This window comes from Macrobrachium rosenbergii, chromosome 50, assembly GCF_040412425.1.
Source record: "Macrobrachium rosenbergii isolate ZJJX-2024 chromosome 50, ASM4041242v1, whole genome shotgun sequence".
Lineage (NCBI taxonomy): Eukaryota > Metazoa > Arthropoda > Malacostraca > Decapoda > Palaemonidae > Macrobrachium > Macrobrachium rosenbergii.
In genome coordinates this window covers 29,576,654-29,594,153 of record NC_089790.1, presented here as the reverse complement: position 1 = coordinate 29,594,153, position 17,500 = coordinate 29,576,654, and the positions used below count along the sequence as shown (strand labels likewise).

Here is a 17,500-nt window from a genome sequence, read left to right as displayed (position 1 = left end):
TAGAGAAGGCATGGACATTGTTTCTGTGACTGACCAGGATAATGCATCTTGTAATCTCCATCCCGACATAGGGGAGAGCCGTTACGGAAGTGTCGGAGATGTAAATGCAAATGGGCTTATGGTGAGATTAGCGAGGACAGCATATTAGAACAGGCTCAAGATTGACGTTCGATGACACTTTCCGATAAAGCTGCAGAATCCTGTATTGTTATACTATTATTATCAATAATAAACTACACCAGAGATGTCTTTTTATTATTTTCATTGTCTTTATTATTGCTCAAAAGTCGACGAGATTTTCACTTTTCTTTTGTTGCGAGGAGAAAGAAACCCATTACTTGAATCCTGTTTCTTTTTTCTTCTTCTTGATGTAATTGTTTGTTAAAAATCATATCCATAAAGCTGCATTTGCAACAAGAAAATAAAAGCATAAATTTCATCTAAGATCTTTTTCCCATTATTATTATTATGTTTGGAGGAAGCGTTTCTTTTGATTTAATTTAAAAAAAAAAGTTTGTGATAGATGCGCCATTCTCTTTTCAGTTTTCTTTATTATTTTTCCTTCTCTTGTGCTGTTTCTTATAGTTGTACAAAGGTTCGTTAGGGAATAAAACGATACGAAAGACAATATCTTTGCCACTGTTATAGCACGGTTTGACGCATGTTACTTATATAAGCTCAGCAAGGCATCTTCGACCACGCAGGATATCTGGTTGGGTTACCAGTATTCTCGATTTGTGAATGATGTTTCGACGCAATTGAACTATGGAAACGGCAACAAATGATAAGTGCCTTCATTAAGAAGGACCGTGGATCACTTGAATTATCAATCCAAAGTTACCAAGATTATTGTGCGCAAAAATGTAAAACTTGCAAGTGTTTCTACCAAACTCCTCATCTTGCATATTGCATGAATAAAAGTATGAAGACCACCGACTTACCCTAACCTATGCAGGTAAAAAGGTGAAATATAAATTTGTATGTCTACGCGTAGGCTGCGTCCCACATTTACATCGGCCTTAATTCTAATTGCTAGTGTAAACAAATGTATGCTCTTGCCTAAGATGAAGCCATTTACCAGTATTCCTAAAAATATCATAATTCACTCCTTAGTAGGTAGATTTCATAGTAGTTTTAGTTTAAAACCATAGAAATGGTTTTTATTGAATTGTATACTCCTAGTATAAATAGAATGACAATTATTTTCACTTCCAAGTCGTGCTTGGGCCTTTCGACCATCCAGAGTGGATACGGATATTCCACGGACTGGCCCATTTGGGTCCCTGCTCCATCCTTATTAGAACACAATATTATTATCCTGCAGTATAGCCCTGTTCTCGTCTCTGGTGGCGGGATGAGTCCGGAGGCCCACACCAAGTTTCCCAATCCCTTCCACAGCTTACCACCCGTGCTGGCATAAGGCCAGCTTCATCTAAGCTTACCGCTAGCCAGTGTCGTATACGTGCTGCTCATGGGAGCAAGAGGCTATGTTGACACAATGCCAGCTTCATCCCCAAATATATCGACAACCACTATTTTTCATCTTGCTGGAAAATGCTTCACTTTCCATACCAGTGCGAAATGGGTCGAAGTGATTGTGCATTGTTAAGTGTTAATCAGATGTATTCTTTCCCATACCCATTTGTTCTCCAATGAACTTCGCTGAAATTCTAAAAAAAAAAAAAAATTGTAAGGGACTCCGAAAAGGCCATGCTAAACGAAAATCCCACATCTAATTTAGTCTCTTGTATATTATTATTATTATTATTATTATTATTATTATTATTATTATTATTATTATTATTATTATTATTATTATTATTGAGCCAGCGCTCACGTAAAGATAGGGGAAAAGCATTTGACATGCTAAACAACTTCCTCAGTTAAAAAGCCAGTATCTTAAAAGAGAGAAAAGAAAATACATATATATATATATATAGAAGGTAGTCAACAAACGAATAAATGTTTTGTAGACACAAACAGGAACGAAAGTCATAAAGAAAATACATTAGTGCGTGACGTGTTGATGACTTGATTAAGTTCCAGGAGAACATGGCACCACGATAGTATGTGGCTACTAATGCTGTTTATAGCTAGTTGCAAGTCCTAGTTCTTTGGGCTCAATAACAAAGAGCATTACGGATGTTCCCGTTAAAATAGAGGTTCAGGAAGGTAGCTAAACGGTATATATAACTATGATGGTCCAAATTGTTTGGGTCCATTGTTGGTAAAAATAAACTGCCACTCTAAACAACCTTACCAAAAAAGATGAAGACGTTTAAAAGGGGTTTGCACCCTGCCAGAGCATAATTCTAGTAACGTTAGGACAAAAGATTTTAAGCATGTGATGATAATAACTTGATTATGGATACAGGAAGTCTGAAGAACTATACCTAATGTGGCATGATTATTTGGTGTAAATTTCAAGAATTCTATAGAGGGAATTTGGAGACAAGTTAGATGCAAGTATTCCAAATTTCCAAGCGAATCATGAAAAAGGAAGAAAGGTCCAAGATGGGCTGGTTAATAAAGCTTTAGAACTGGAATTCAGCGCCATATGTCCAGTGACTATACCAGGCACACTAACTGGCTCGTTTCATCTCGTGAACGCTACTTTAAGGAACACCAGAGAAGAAAAGTCGAAGCTCAGTAAAAACATCCTTAACAGCAACTCTTGAAGATCGTTTAGAAAAGCTGTGATTGAGGTCAAGTGCTTAATCACCAACACTCGAGTTACGAAGTGTATGTATACGCGCTCTAGGATTAATAAGTGAAATACAAATGCAACTTTAAAATAACTTGGAAAAAGTCTCGACTCATATCCATTGTCATGGTTGTGAAAGGGGTAACTAGCTTAAGCTAGAAGGATCGTCACATTCACCCATTTTTGTCGTGTATGTATACTGGCTATCGGAAAGCAATTGTCAAGATTCACTATAAAGTTTGAAATTGCTAAATATCAACTTTTCAGAAACCTGAGAGCTCTGGAAGTATGGAGACTGACCTATATTGTTCTAGTCACAATGCAGTCTTCTAAAATCGTCTCCCTGTTTCGTAGCTCTGTCGATCAGTAAACACATTTCGAAAAGAAAAACAATAACAAATGGTGGATTAAGGAGTAAGCTTTCGATTCTTTTTCACTATAATCGTAAATCCCTACCTAGATTTTTTTACTCGGCAACTATTTAACTTGCAGAGGACATTTTAACATCACCTGACTGAAAAGCAAATTTGGTAGTAAATAGCTACGGATGACAGGTACCAGGAGGAAGAAAGTCATCAAAGGCCATTTATAGCTTCAAGTTTGTGTTTGTTTACTCTATGCTATCAGTAACTAATATGTAAGTATAGTAGATGTAATGGAACTGATCATAGAATATTCCAAATTAGCCCACCAAAGATGGGCTATTTCTTGTAGTTCTATTTTGAAGTTATTTTCAGGTCATATGGTCAATCTGTAACATATTCTCAGCATATTGCTCAGTGATCAACTGGATGCGATATCGTCTCCATATGATGGACTTGTCATTCTTTTCAAGCTAAGACTTTTTATATGAATTGCCAAACCAGAGTTGATCACTAGTCATGGTCTTAAAAGTGTTTTGAAATGGAACGTTTGGTATCACCAATTATGAGTAAACTCAAGAAATGAAAATACGTGAACATAGCTGAGACAGGCAAGGGGAATAGGCAAATAAGAAAAAGCTGTGTAGAATAGAAGGAGGTAAGTGAACAAATAGCGATGCAGTTAAGAAACAAGTGAACTGGAAAGTTGGAACGAAAAAAAAAATAAGGAGTATAAGAGGAATAAGTTAACGGGAGGGTAGGAAGACAGGGAATTACTGAACGAACATGAAGGTTTAAGAGAACAAGGGAAAATACTAAACAGACCCATAAGAAGGAGAAATGAGTCACCATAAAAAAAAGGTTGAGTAATTGAACAGTAGCGAAAGAACATAAAGAAATAGATATAGACGTAAGAAAAAGTAGGCAAGGAGTGAAAATGAGAAGAGAGAGCAAATACTTGCAGTATGTGAATAATAAAAAAGTGACAAAGGAAACAAGCGAACTGAAGTAGATAATGATAAGGGAGATATCTGAAGAGGGAAACCAGATAAAATTGGGGTCTGATTGAAGTTCTGTCACATATAAAATACCCTTTTGGTAAACTCTATTTGGGAGTAGCATTGGTGCAGATGAAGGAACAGATTAGGACCTGATGATGTGATTTAGATATGTGGAACGAGAGTGGATAAACCTCTTTGATTGACGTAATACTTTTGATGAATTATGTGTAGGGTTTCTTAGGGGGCATTTATAGGTTTTCACTTACATCTATGTTCGTATAAGAAAGACTGAAAACTAACCGTGTTCCTCGTAAGCTCTTTGTGAATGTATATTGCCTTCATTCATATATTACTTTTATATTGTGTATTGTTACGATGCGTTAGTTTGAGAAGCGTTGACGTAATCTTTTCTTTCTTTTCACAGGTATGGCCAGTCACTTTTGTTCATCTTGGAGACGGCAGTAGTGTGAGTTTCTTGACTTCTGTTCCTGTTTTCATCTTTTCCATTCCTTCATCCCCCCCCCCTTTTTTTTTTGCGAGAGACCTCGTGTGAACCAGCACGTGTTTTCCAAACTTCCTGCCTGCCTCTCTCTCTCTCTCTCTCTCTCTCTCTCTCTCTCTCTCTCTCTCTCTCTCTCTCTCTCTCTCTCTCTCTCTCGTCCTTTTCTTGGCCGGCTTGACCTGACGTCTCTCCCCCTTGTATAAACTGAATGAAGAAGAATGCTCTTTTCTCGGGCATGAAATCTTGTTTTGTCCTTTCGTACAAAATTCTTATATATTTTAAGTAAAATATTTTACTTATTGGATATTGCTCTGTTAGTTCACTTTATATCATTGTTATTAATAGAAATAATAATTTATAGTTATATTGGATAATTATTTTCAATATTAATGTATTCTTTATTTTAGTTGTTTGGAATATTTTCGAATTTGTGATAATTTGATTTCTTCAGGAAGGGAACAGCGATGCATTTCGCTTCCCTTTTTCTTTGACAGAATCATTAGTTCAACGTGAAATATTGGATCCAAAATGAATTTCTGCCTTTGGCAGATAACTTTCAGGGGGATAATGTGACATGCTTGGGGTGGCTTTAAAATGATCAAGTAAATCATTTAGTGCAACTTACTTGTAATTCATAGGCATTTAAATTTTTTTTTTTTTTTTTGTAGGTGAATTAGGCCAGATAATTTTAAGAGGCCTGAAATGGGTGAAACTACTTTTATGGGAAGTACAGTGGTCTGCTAAACTTCAATCAGTTTACAGCTAGGTATGAGTTTGGGTTGATTCACCGGGTAAGAATGTAATCGGAAAATACGTTTTATGTTTTGGGAGAGGAAAATGTATCTAATTTAGAAAATGTGGAAAAATAATTTAATCTCGTCCTATATTTTTCAAATTCAAGTGGACTTGCGGTGTTGACATGAGGCTACACCATAGATTTACCGATATAGTGGCATGCAAGTGGTTATTTTATCATTCTTAAGCAATGTTTTCATTAATGTTTTGGGAAAGTGGATAAAATCGATGGAATATTAGGTGACATCTACCACGAAATCGACTTTTTTAAAGAAGAATATTTTAAAAATCACATTTGCTTCTGGAAAGAAAAAAAAATTCTAAAGCATTATTCTAATCACTGCGTATATCTCACCACAATAAATTATATTTTGCATTTGTGTCCTGCTAATTCTTCCAGTGGCTTTTGCTGTGAATAGTCTCATCCACACTACATTTCATGTTTTGCACAATTAAGTGCTCTCTCTCTCTCTCTCTCTCTCTCTCTCTCTCTCTCTCTCTCTCTCTCTCTCTCTCTCTCTCTCTCTCTCGTCCTCGTTAGTTCCCTTCTACTAATATTCTACCTTGCTTTATTTCCAGTGCTTATTCTGATGCCTCGCATAACTCTTCATGTCCTGACTTTCATCCTGTCAAACGTAATAAACTAATGAGTGTCGATATGCGGATACAGGTATAATGGATAATAATTTAACGACTAGAATAATTCCTTAGAGACTCAGTCGTCTCACTGATTGAGAGTCTGACTATTACTATGAGTCGAGGGGGAATGATTGCATAATCATGTAAAAATGCTGGAATAATAGTTAATATCAAAATACAGCGAAATGCAAATAATCTTTGGATAAGAGAATTGACTCCTCGGTTAATTTCTTTCCCTCTACTTCCAAACGTGATAATTCCAGCATTGTTTACATTTTGTTTTGCTTTGTATTCCCTTAATGTGCTTTATTCCCTCAAGCTTGTTCCAGGCAAGGGCACTCTGTTGTTCCTGCCGTCGGCATTTGCTTGAAAAAAGACTAGGCTGTAGCAATATTAATTATTAATGAGATAAAACTCATCTCACTAACAGTTTCACGAATATGTAACTGGAGACTACGAAATTAACTCTACAGCACTGCCAGATGTAAACATATTACTGATTCTCATTACCTAGAGTACATTTTAATCCGGTTACTTCCGTAATTGAAGGTGTGAAAAGCAAGGTGTCCAGAGGGAGCGTTGTCGAAGGCCTACGGTTGTTTAGTCTCCACAATAGCAACATTGTTAGCTTGGTCTTTATTAGTAATTGGATAATGATGGTAATTTTTTAGGTATTTATATGTATAATAGATGAGCAGTTAGTGCCAATTATTGATTAATCAGTAATTGAGCGGAGGAAGTAGGTTTTCATAAGGGTTGGAAGGTTTCTCATCGAAAATTTACTTTGACAGATTTTGCTCTCTCTCTCTCTCTCTCTCTCTCTCTCTCTCTCTCTCTCTCTCTCTCTCTCTCTCTCTCTCTCTCTCTCTCACATATAAATTAAGATTCAAGCATATTTTACACATGATCTGATTATGATACGTTTAACATACACTCCATTCTTAGGCAGTAAGTAATATTTTTCTTACTAGATTTGCGAAGTTGATCTGAAGGTGTGAAAATTTTTGATAGATCCTTTTTCATGCAGCAACGCACACACAAGTTGCAAAATACGTAGGAGAAGGCAACTCTCAGGATAAGGCGTTGGTTCTCTCACGCTATGTAGGAAATTGTTGATGGCGGATGTCTTTTAGGCCAAGGGCCTGTCGATAAGCTGTCACTCTGGTGGATAGTGATAAAGTGCGCAATGTATTAAAGGTGCCGTTATATTTGGTCCTTGCACTTCCTTCTGATGTGATTTTGAAAAGTTTTTGTATATTGACTTGGTCTTGTATTTTCTGTTTCACTATATTTGACCATAAATTACCCTATAATACTTGTCGAATAATGTTAGTGTAATATTCTCAGAAGATTTGTACTGTTAATGTTAACTTATTTATGCTTTTAAATACGAATGACCCCCTTCGTATTTGTACATTAAATTTGTAATTGATTACCCACGATCTCTGACTCCTTATAACTTTACATTATGTCGTTATGACGAAGTTCCTCCTTTTTTCGTAACTCATTTATGCTTTGAAATATGAATGACCCCCTTCGTATTTGTACATTAAATTTGTAATTGATTACCCACGATCTCTGACTCCTTATAACTTTACATTATGTCGTTATGACGAAGTTCCTCCTTTTTTCGAAACATGCCGAAGTCAGTGGAGTTTTTTGCATTAATTTTAGTTTTTTTAATTGTATTTTTTTTCATTAGGAGTTTAACTGTAATCTTTAAATTTGTTTTGAGGTTAAGTAGTTACCTGTCCTTAGTTGACAAGTTCCCGGAATCATATTTTACAGTTACAAGGGTAATAACATTATTTTTGTCTGTTATGAGCGACTTTAAAACTTTTCGCAACCTTCTTAGCTAGAACCTGATCTTCTACTATAACGCGTAGATTTTTCCTCCTTAGCATTTTTCACTTTTCATCTCAGTCTGAACAGCATGTTAAGTTCTACAAGTCTTGTATTTGGTCGAGGTTGGATTTGATTATATTCTGATGAGAAATGCAACATGGTGAAAATATTTGAAAGTATTAAAACCCGCAGCATATGCAGTTGAAAATGAGATCGTTATCGCTTTCATTTTAATTCTTATCAACTGAAGACTTGAGTCACTTTTATTACACAGGACTGAATTTACTGCAGTGTAAGTTTGTTTATTTGTTCGTTTTCATAACGCATGTTTAACCCAAAACAGTCATGTTGTAGACATAATATACTTTTTAGTTTCCTGTAAAAGAAAACTATTGAGATGGCTATTTGTCTGTCCATCCGCACTTTTTCTGTCAGTCCTCAGATCTTAAAAACTACTGAGGCTAGAGAGCTGCAAATTGATATGTTGATATCCACCCTCCAATCATCAAACGTACCAAATTTCAGCCCTCTGGCCTCAGTAGTTTTTTATTTTATTTAGGGTTAAGGTTAGCCATGATCGTGCATCTGTCAGCGCTATAGGACAGGCCACCACTGGGCCGTGGCTGAAAGTTTCATGGGCTGCGGCTCACACAGCAGTATACGCTGTATAAAAAACTCGATTGCGCAGAAGAAACTTCGGCGCATTTTTCACTTGTTTATATTGCCCGCAGTTTTTCCTTTTTCATTATATGTTTCACTAGTAATTTGGAGTGTGTAATGCAACGATCCTCTGCATTAGAAAATGTAGCAGCAGCAACGCAGAAGTACTTGTTTAGATATACAAGCAGGACCTGAAATTGAATCAATGGAGCAGCCGATAGAAGACAAAGGACGCGTAATGATTATTTCACCGAATGTCGAGCCTCGTTTTGGCCACTGAATAGCAATGCTGGACCAAGAATGACATTTCGTACAAAAAGTATATTTGGAATATCGTGGTACGGAGTCATAATATTTCAGTGTGCATCAATTACACGCTCGTAGAAGTTTCCTTCAGTACATAAACTTAAAGAAATATTTTTACGGACGGTCTCTCTCTCTCTCTCTCTCTCTCTCTCTCTCTCTCTCTCTCTCTCTCTCTCTCTCTCTCTCTCTCTCTTTTTTTGCCAACCTATTCCGATCAGTTACTTTATGGGAGGGGTTTGCTAGGCTTGTAAGCCCCTCTACCCTGGCTTTGACCTCCCATAATCGAATAACTACCAGATACATTATTCATTGCTAAGGTCAACGGATGTAAAGTGGAACTTGCCGAAGTCATTTTCTGTTGGATATAGTATCTAACTTGTGCTTCTTGTGAGTGTAATTTTGTGAGGGTCATGTTTATATACATATATACTGTGTGTATATATATACATATATATATATATATATATATATATATATATATATATATATATATTATTGTGTATATATATATATTGGCTGATGAGTTTTATTAATGAATTACTGTAATTTATGGGGCCCTGCATCGCCAGTGGCACACATAACCTGTCAATTAAAACTAAAAGTTAACCTCAAAGACAGACAGTTACTTAATTGAATAAGGTTGCCAGTCGGGGAAAACAGTATATAGGATAACGGATTACTCTGCAACAAATGGATTACATCAAACCCCTTACTTCCCAATTGGTCCCAACAAAGAAAGAATGTGCGGTGATAGCGAGGAAATTACATGAACTTTCGCCCACGTCGGACACAATCAAGTTTCCCCTTGCTTCAAGTAAAGTTATAACGCAACGGATGTCTGTATTACTATGTATCGTACGCAGTTCTAGTACTGGTAAGGCTATTTCTCTTCCAAACAATGGGATCGAGACACAAGGCAGCCTGAATGCTGAAATTTACTTACGTAACTTTCCCTAATTCCTACTTAATGCATGGGAATAGTGTACACAGTCACTAGGCAATATTAATTATTCTTACACTAGACTTCATAAAAGAAATATGGTTATACCAGGTTCTCGTAGATGGTGGCGAAGTGGTGAAAAAAAAAGGAAAATGAAAATACAGAGAAGAGATACTAGCAATCGACGAAAATTTGGCAAATTTCAAACTTACCATTAACGTGGGTTGCTTGCGCATGCAACTGACAATCAGAAGTCTTGAAGTACTGATTCGCCTCACTAGCACCAATGAAACAGTAAGAGGGCAAGCACAAAGAATTAGATACAACACGTCTGACTCCCGCGTTAACAAGTTCCTTTCTCTGACTGCCCGCATCGGGTTGAGGTCAGGGCAGCGGTTGGTTGTTTGTTGCGTCAGTATGCCTCCGGCAGTCTGAAAATTTGACAAAACATCGCCGAATGCATAGAACAGAGCAAAAGGAAGCTTAAGACCACCTTCAATAGAGGTTACTTGGTGAACCTCTTCCTATGGGTTCGGACCCTAATGCTACATTGTCAGCTACTAATGACGTTAATTTTTTGAAATCCCACAGCCTACTTCTGAACGGTTAGCTTCAACAGAGACGCCTTCCTGTCTTTGTTAGAATGATGTTCCTATTTAATAATGCAGAGAGGGCGAACAGCAGAATATTTAATATATATATATATATATATATATATATATATATATATATATATATATATATATATATATATATATATATATATATGTATATCCCATAGAATTACATGTTTAATATTTGAGTGTCAGCTAGCATCAGGAAGTTCCTTCTTTTTCTACTCTGGTTGCCAAGTGAGATTCCGAGAAAACAGTTTTGAGTTTCGGTACGAGTAGATTATAGTCTAAATGTTAAATAGTTATATAATCACATTCGTGAAATTATTAATTGTATTGAGATATAAACGTAAAGTGATTTTGTACAGATGTACAGTCTGTAAAATGTCTTTCTCAAAAGGAATCTGCCGTTACTGTATTTTCTTTTAATTATTAATTTAAACAATGTGAACAAAGAGCTTCAGATAGCGCCCCCTTTTTTTACTTTCATTATATCGCCGAGTGAATCCAAGGACGAACCCAGCAAAAAAAAAAAAGGAATTACGTTTTGCATAAATGAAAGAAAAATGAAAGAAGTGTGAAAAAGGGGTTTCATAGCCTATTTGTCCTTATTTGAAGTTCTGGCTTCCTTTTTAATAAGTGAACTCTTTTGTTTTGAGATAAAGAGAGTGAGACAGAACGTTTTATCATGTCTAACTAAGTGATGTCTTTGGAGTTTAAAGCTATCCCACACGCCACCCGTAAGAAGTGCCACTGACAGATTGGTGTTGTCCCTGAGAGGCGTTTAGCTAGATTGTTCAGGTTTTGGGTAGTACAAATTTTAAATTTTAACCGAAAAAGGCTTATGAACGCACAATCGATCTTGTGCTTCGGGGCGTTGTTGCAAAGTCAAATAGGCCTCGGAATTTTAATCAAGATAATATCTTTTCGCTTTTTAAATTCTTTTGTGTAGTTCATTATCAGTCCGTTAAAATGTTCGTATGTTTGTCATAGTTTATCGTTGTGATAAATATTTGGTTACCATATAGAGCATTTGTTTAAATCTGTGAGGTATAAATTTCAATTTATACATTGATATTGGAAATGTTATACATGTCATTTTGGAAGAAAATTAATTCTTGTGCTTTTATCCATAATCATAGGTAGTTTTATCGCTCGCTGATGCATCAGCGTTAATCAAACAGCCCCAAGGTTTGTTAGAGTTTCGGAACCTCGGTTGAGTTGCAATTTTTAGCATGCGTTAGAGCATTTTATGTCTTGCAAGCATCATACTCTGAGGTCGACTTAATCTCCCTCTAAAAGCCAGAGCGTTTCGCTCTAACATTGTTTACTTCAGAAGAGCTTCCTTAACTCTGTTGGGGATTTAATCCTTCCATGCTTCAATACTGCTCCCGTGTTTGGGCTGCCTCGTCTTTAAAAGCTTTTGGAAGTCTTTTGTCTTATCAGCAATCTTGAGGCAATATGTAGAGGCACGTCCACTCAATCACATGATTCTCTCTCTCTCTCTCTCTCTCTCTCTCTCACACACACACGGTTTTCGCATATCCATTTCTTTCACTGGTCAGTGGCGATAGCTTTTTCAATCGATTTTTAACCAGTTTCTGTCCGTCATTTGTTCCCAAGCATTTTGTTACAAAATCAGATGAACTGGTCATATAAACATGGGTATTTTACAATTTTGGCTTTGAACAAATCCTGAGGTAAATTTCTGTTGTTATATGTACATATATATATATATATATATATATATATATATATATATATATATATATATATATATATATCATAATTATATATATTTATATATATATTATATACTCATAATTATATATATTAATATGTATATATACAGTATATATATATATATACTGTATATATATATATATATATATATTTTTTATGTATATGTATATATATATATATATATATATATATATATATATATATATATATATATATATATATATATATATATATATATATATATATATATATATATATATATATATATAAACTGTATGCGTATATATTTACATAACCACAGATGTATAATTAATTACTGGTGATGCAGAAAAGTATTGAGTATTATGTATTTTACTTTGTTTTACTACTGCAGCACTTTATTCATCCATCTTAATTGATTAGCCAGTAAGGTATAATTACTTAGTACATATATGTTACTTTGTTAACATGATTAAGTAATTACCACCCGTGATGTTAATCCACGTACATCTTTTATCCCTAAGTTAATTATCCTCCATCACTGTCCATTATCCTTTAGGCTAAGGGTTAGGAAGACAAGCTAGAAGGTCTCTAATTGGTGTTGGTTAACCCTGTACCATTAATAAGGCGCACCATCGATTATTGATTATATTGAACTAAATCTCCTCTATCCTGTTACGGAGATTAGATTCTGGAGAACAATTGAAAAAGATGGAAATTCAATGAATGGATTTGCTTTCCTCCTGAGACTGAACGCAAATAATCTCCAATTTTTTTTTTTTTTGTATTAAAAGTTTTCAAGGGAAGATGGGAAATAACCATGAATATACTTTAGTGAAAATTTTAATAAACTATCTTACCTGACCCCCCTTTGCTTCCAGTAGACCCGTACGCTATGGATAGCTTAGCATTGTACAGAAAACAGATTTCTGTTTGTATTACATTTAATAATGAAAACAAACAAATAATAGTACATTCCAAATAAAAACAAAACATGAATGTAAAAACAGTTTGAACATTGAAATGTTTAATATTTGGAAATACTTATGAGAAACTTTCTGGTAAAATTTAGTGATGGATTGCTGCTTCTTCCTCACATCAGAAATTCTAGGATTGATGACAGCGCACAAATGTATGTTTTGTTTAAAATTGCTTCACAAAGATAAGTAGAGTGTTTTAGTTTCAAGACCCTTTCAGAATAAATCGATTTTCTTGCAGTAAAAACTGGATGACTTCACGCCCCCTTGTATCGTTAATGTATTTGGGAACAAACATTTTATTATAGGCAAATGATGGATTTTTAAATTTCAGAATAGATTTTCAGTAAAAGAGGTTAATGTATACAAACATTTTCGGTGGATTTAACGAAACTCAGTGTTTTGAAAAATTGTGATGGTTTTGAGAATTCTCTCCAGAGTCAAGAAAACATGTACGAACACTTTATTTTAAAATGTAAGAGAAACACTACACGTTCATTGTTGGATATTAATGACAATAACATAAAAACATGATTATTGTAAAATATATCGTTTTCCGATATTAGAGAAAATGGCATGCATAAGTCATGAATTATGGATTTTAATAGTGCATCCGACGACACTGATTTGGACAAAAAATGATCAAGAACTATTAATATCATGTCTTATAGCAGTGATAATAGTGAATGTCAGTAATGGAATGTTTACAATACTGAAGTCGTATGAAGATGATTACTAAGATATGATTTGTAGGTAAGTCTAATATTTGTGGGACAACGGTATTGTAGAACATCACTAAGTTTTGCAGTAGAAATGTTGAAATTCAAAGAAAATAAATGTAATAGTTATGATGCTTTCTGCATAGGTACGAAATATGCAAACTACATATTTGTTTTTTCCACTACGACTTTTACCCCTTGAGAGGAAGAGGCGAAACATGTTGTATAATCCCCATAGCCCCTTTGTCCCTGTAGAAGGGGTGGCGACAGAAGGGGAGAGCCCCTCAGCTCTCAGCAAGTCTCCAGGGATGAGGTTGGTAGCCTCGTCCACTTTTGCTTGACACCAACTGACGGATTGGCACTTATCCCATTTCTGCTTGTATTTTATGGATGTATTGTGTGAAGGGATTAGGGATTGAAAATCTGAGGGAATTTTTCTGTGCTGATGATCTGGTAAAAGAATTGCTAAGAAGGGCAAGTGAGTGGCAGGAATCATCTCATGACTGGAGCGATATGCTGGCAAAATTGGGGAAATCTGAGGTTATGGAACCCAGCAAGCAGGAGGGGATAGGTTACGTATACAAAATAGAAGAGATCTAGATTTAAAAGAGGTAGAGAATACCAAATGCCTTCATAGCTTTAATGTAACAGGTATCCAAGATATGAGCTAGATAACAGTTCCTTGCTTGAGTTTCTAGTGTATTTATTTCGTGGTGCTCTTATGAAAAGCCAAGAAAATACTAAGATTTTATGTCAATTTGATGTCCTGAAAAATCATATTCATAAATTATTTGCTGCTTTTTGTTTATACTAAATTCATAATGAAAAGGTTCACGTCCAATAAGAATGTTTTTAAAAGGAAAACAACAATCCTAGTCTTCTGTTAGATTTCAACATTTTACGTTTCTCTTCTCTCTCTCTCTCTCTCTCTCTCTCTCTCTCTCTCTCTCTCTCTCTCTCTCTCTCTCTCTCTTGATAACGGAGTGGTCAGAGTCGACTGCCTATTGCTGATTTTAAGTCGAAGGCCCAGAATCAACTCATGTCGGGGGAAATAGCACTTATCACTTATTATTCCCCTGGGGTGTAAGATATTCCGAGGGATAGTGAGTTCGATATTAAACGATTATTGCTATTGCCTATATATATATATATATATATATATATATATATATATATATATATATATATATATATATATATATATATATATATATATATAATTTATATATATATAATATATATATATATATATATATATATATATATATATATATATATATACATATACATACACATCTGTATATCATATATAAACATCTTTTGTGAGAAGAACGTATGAATATCAGTAATGTTTCTTGAAACACTTCAATTTGGCAGGAGAGATCCATTACATCGAGCGCCGTAAGAAAAGCATTAACGTGATTGCGGCGGAGTTGATGTTAAATAGAGTGGGAAATAGAAGGCAAAGAAATAGCTTTAGGTATTATTCGCTATCAGGAAAGAGAATGTTACTGACTTTTTTTTTGAGTGGAATTCGCTGTTATGCCGAGGTTCATTTTTTCATTTTTGTTTAACCTTTGACTTCATATGGAAAAGTCCTTAGAATTTTTTTTCTCTACGAGAAGGTCATCTGAAACTATAATTTTTCCTTTTTTATATTTATTTGATTTTTTCATGTTTTTTTTAAATTTGATTTCTGAAATGTAACCGATCTATAAGCTTATTTTTTTGTCTTTTCTGAAACTGCCAAAGCGGCCATGGTACCCTGAGTCAGAAGGTATATTGTATCCTTGATGAGTTGTAATAAATAATGCTGTTGACATTTTTGGGGAATCTGTATTCCATTTCAGGTTTTCCTCTCCACGTCAGATTGAAAACGACATCCCTGCCTTGCATTCAGCGACCTCAATCACGTATATACTACATTCCCGGTAATTGAAATGAAACGTGCATATATATGCTATACTGAAGCGTATTTTTTTCATGTTTATTTGGCTATTTCTTACTCCTCTTTATGAGAATTCTCTTAATTTAAGGATTTTCCAAACATAATTCGGCATTATTAAGGGAATATCTTATTGCTGTGTTTTGTTAAGATTATTTAATGTTCACCTTTTTCTCTTCTTCTTTTTAGAGGCGATTGCGCCGTGACGTAGAGCCTTCCAGTTTCCTAGCCTTCTTAGATGAAGTTGCTACCCCATGTCCTTTTAAGGACTCGACTACTTTTGGTATCCATTCAGTTGGGTCGACTGATGGCGGTAGGCCGAAGGCGAACACTGATCTTTCAAATGCGAGCTCAGTATCATAATTAGTATTAATATTATTTATTTATTATAATCGTATTCCTTGGAAAAACTTAATTCATCGTATCTTATTTTTTTTTTTATTAAACATAGCGCTCTCGTCTACGTGATTTTGCGTTTGTGAATAGGGCCAGATGTTCCCATTAAGTATTTAGGGCAAATACTGAAAATAATAGCCTCATTTGTTTAGCTGGGAGGCTGCATTTGATTGTGCCTGGCTGGATTATTAATATGTTAGCGATATCAGATTCAGGAGAAATAAATGTGATTTTGTTTGAGTGCTTTGTAGGGCATATAAACACAGGCGTGTACGCGGCAATTATAACCTGACATACATGAGCGCGCAGACACACGTGTGTATGTATGAATGTATGTATGTATATACATTGGACTTGAACATAAACGCATTTTCTCACATTAAAAGGTAACTTCAGAGGAGTGCATGTCAATAGTGAAAGCTACGTTCATTGAGTAGTTACATTTTGGATTAGACGCTTGTGCAGAACACTTCCACACCATCAGCCCTTTAACATTCCTAAACAGAAGGCGAGTCGCGAATGTATCAGCTCCAGTACACTAATTAATACCCTCTACACCACTCTCGTATCCTCCATTCTTTCCACGTGATCAAATCACCTCAAAGCAGTGATCTATATTTTCACCCATGCTCACCCTTTTAAGTCTCTTCAGCCATCTTTGCATATCTCGCCCTTTTAACTCTTATTACACAAATGCGGCGCACAAACAGTTCATCTCAGCGTGAGTAGCTTTGACGCAAACAGGCCCTTCATATTTTCAAACTTTTTCTTCCATGGCCACTTATTTTCTTCTTAACGTTTTGTAGAGACTGCTACTACACTTGTTCCCCATCTTCGTCTACATCTTCATGGCTTCCATTTACCCATATATCCTTACTCTAGCTACTTTTCACTTCCATTTTTGTTTTAGAGACAGTAAATAGTTTTCCAGTTTCTGCAGCTGCCCTTCGCTGTCACTAACCAGTGCTGTTCTGTGCAAACATTAGCCGCTCTGCGCCCCAAGCAGCACCCATTGTTCTGAACCAAAATTCTGCACTTTAATATAATATATATTTTTGGGCATATCTCGTCATTCTATCCATGATTATATAATTCTCTGATGAGAACCACTTTTTCCAAGTCAACCACTATTATTCCTTGCCAAACAAGACTACATTTTACCATACAACCACAACACCTACCACGCACCATCTCGGTCAGATCCGTCATGAGCTTTCTATTGTTCCACAAATGTTCCAAAAGAAACACCATCTTGCTTCACAGACCGTATTTTTATATCATTTCACACCACTCTTATCCTGTCAGTCCTTGTATTGTGCAATTTGCTTTCTTAATCAAAATAATGAAACACACAATATCAGGTATACCAACAG

At 35.4% G+C, this 17,500-nt stretch overlaps 1 protein-coding gene across 2 annotated transcripts in view; it reads left to right on the top strand.

Moving 5' to 3' along the window:
* LOC136832803 (putative uncharacterized protein DDB_G0290521) overlaps positions 1–17,500 on the top strand; it is a 457,553-nt gene that overhangs the window by 422,513 nt on the left and 17,540 nt on the right. The gene's annotated exons all lie outside the window — the stretch shown is intronic.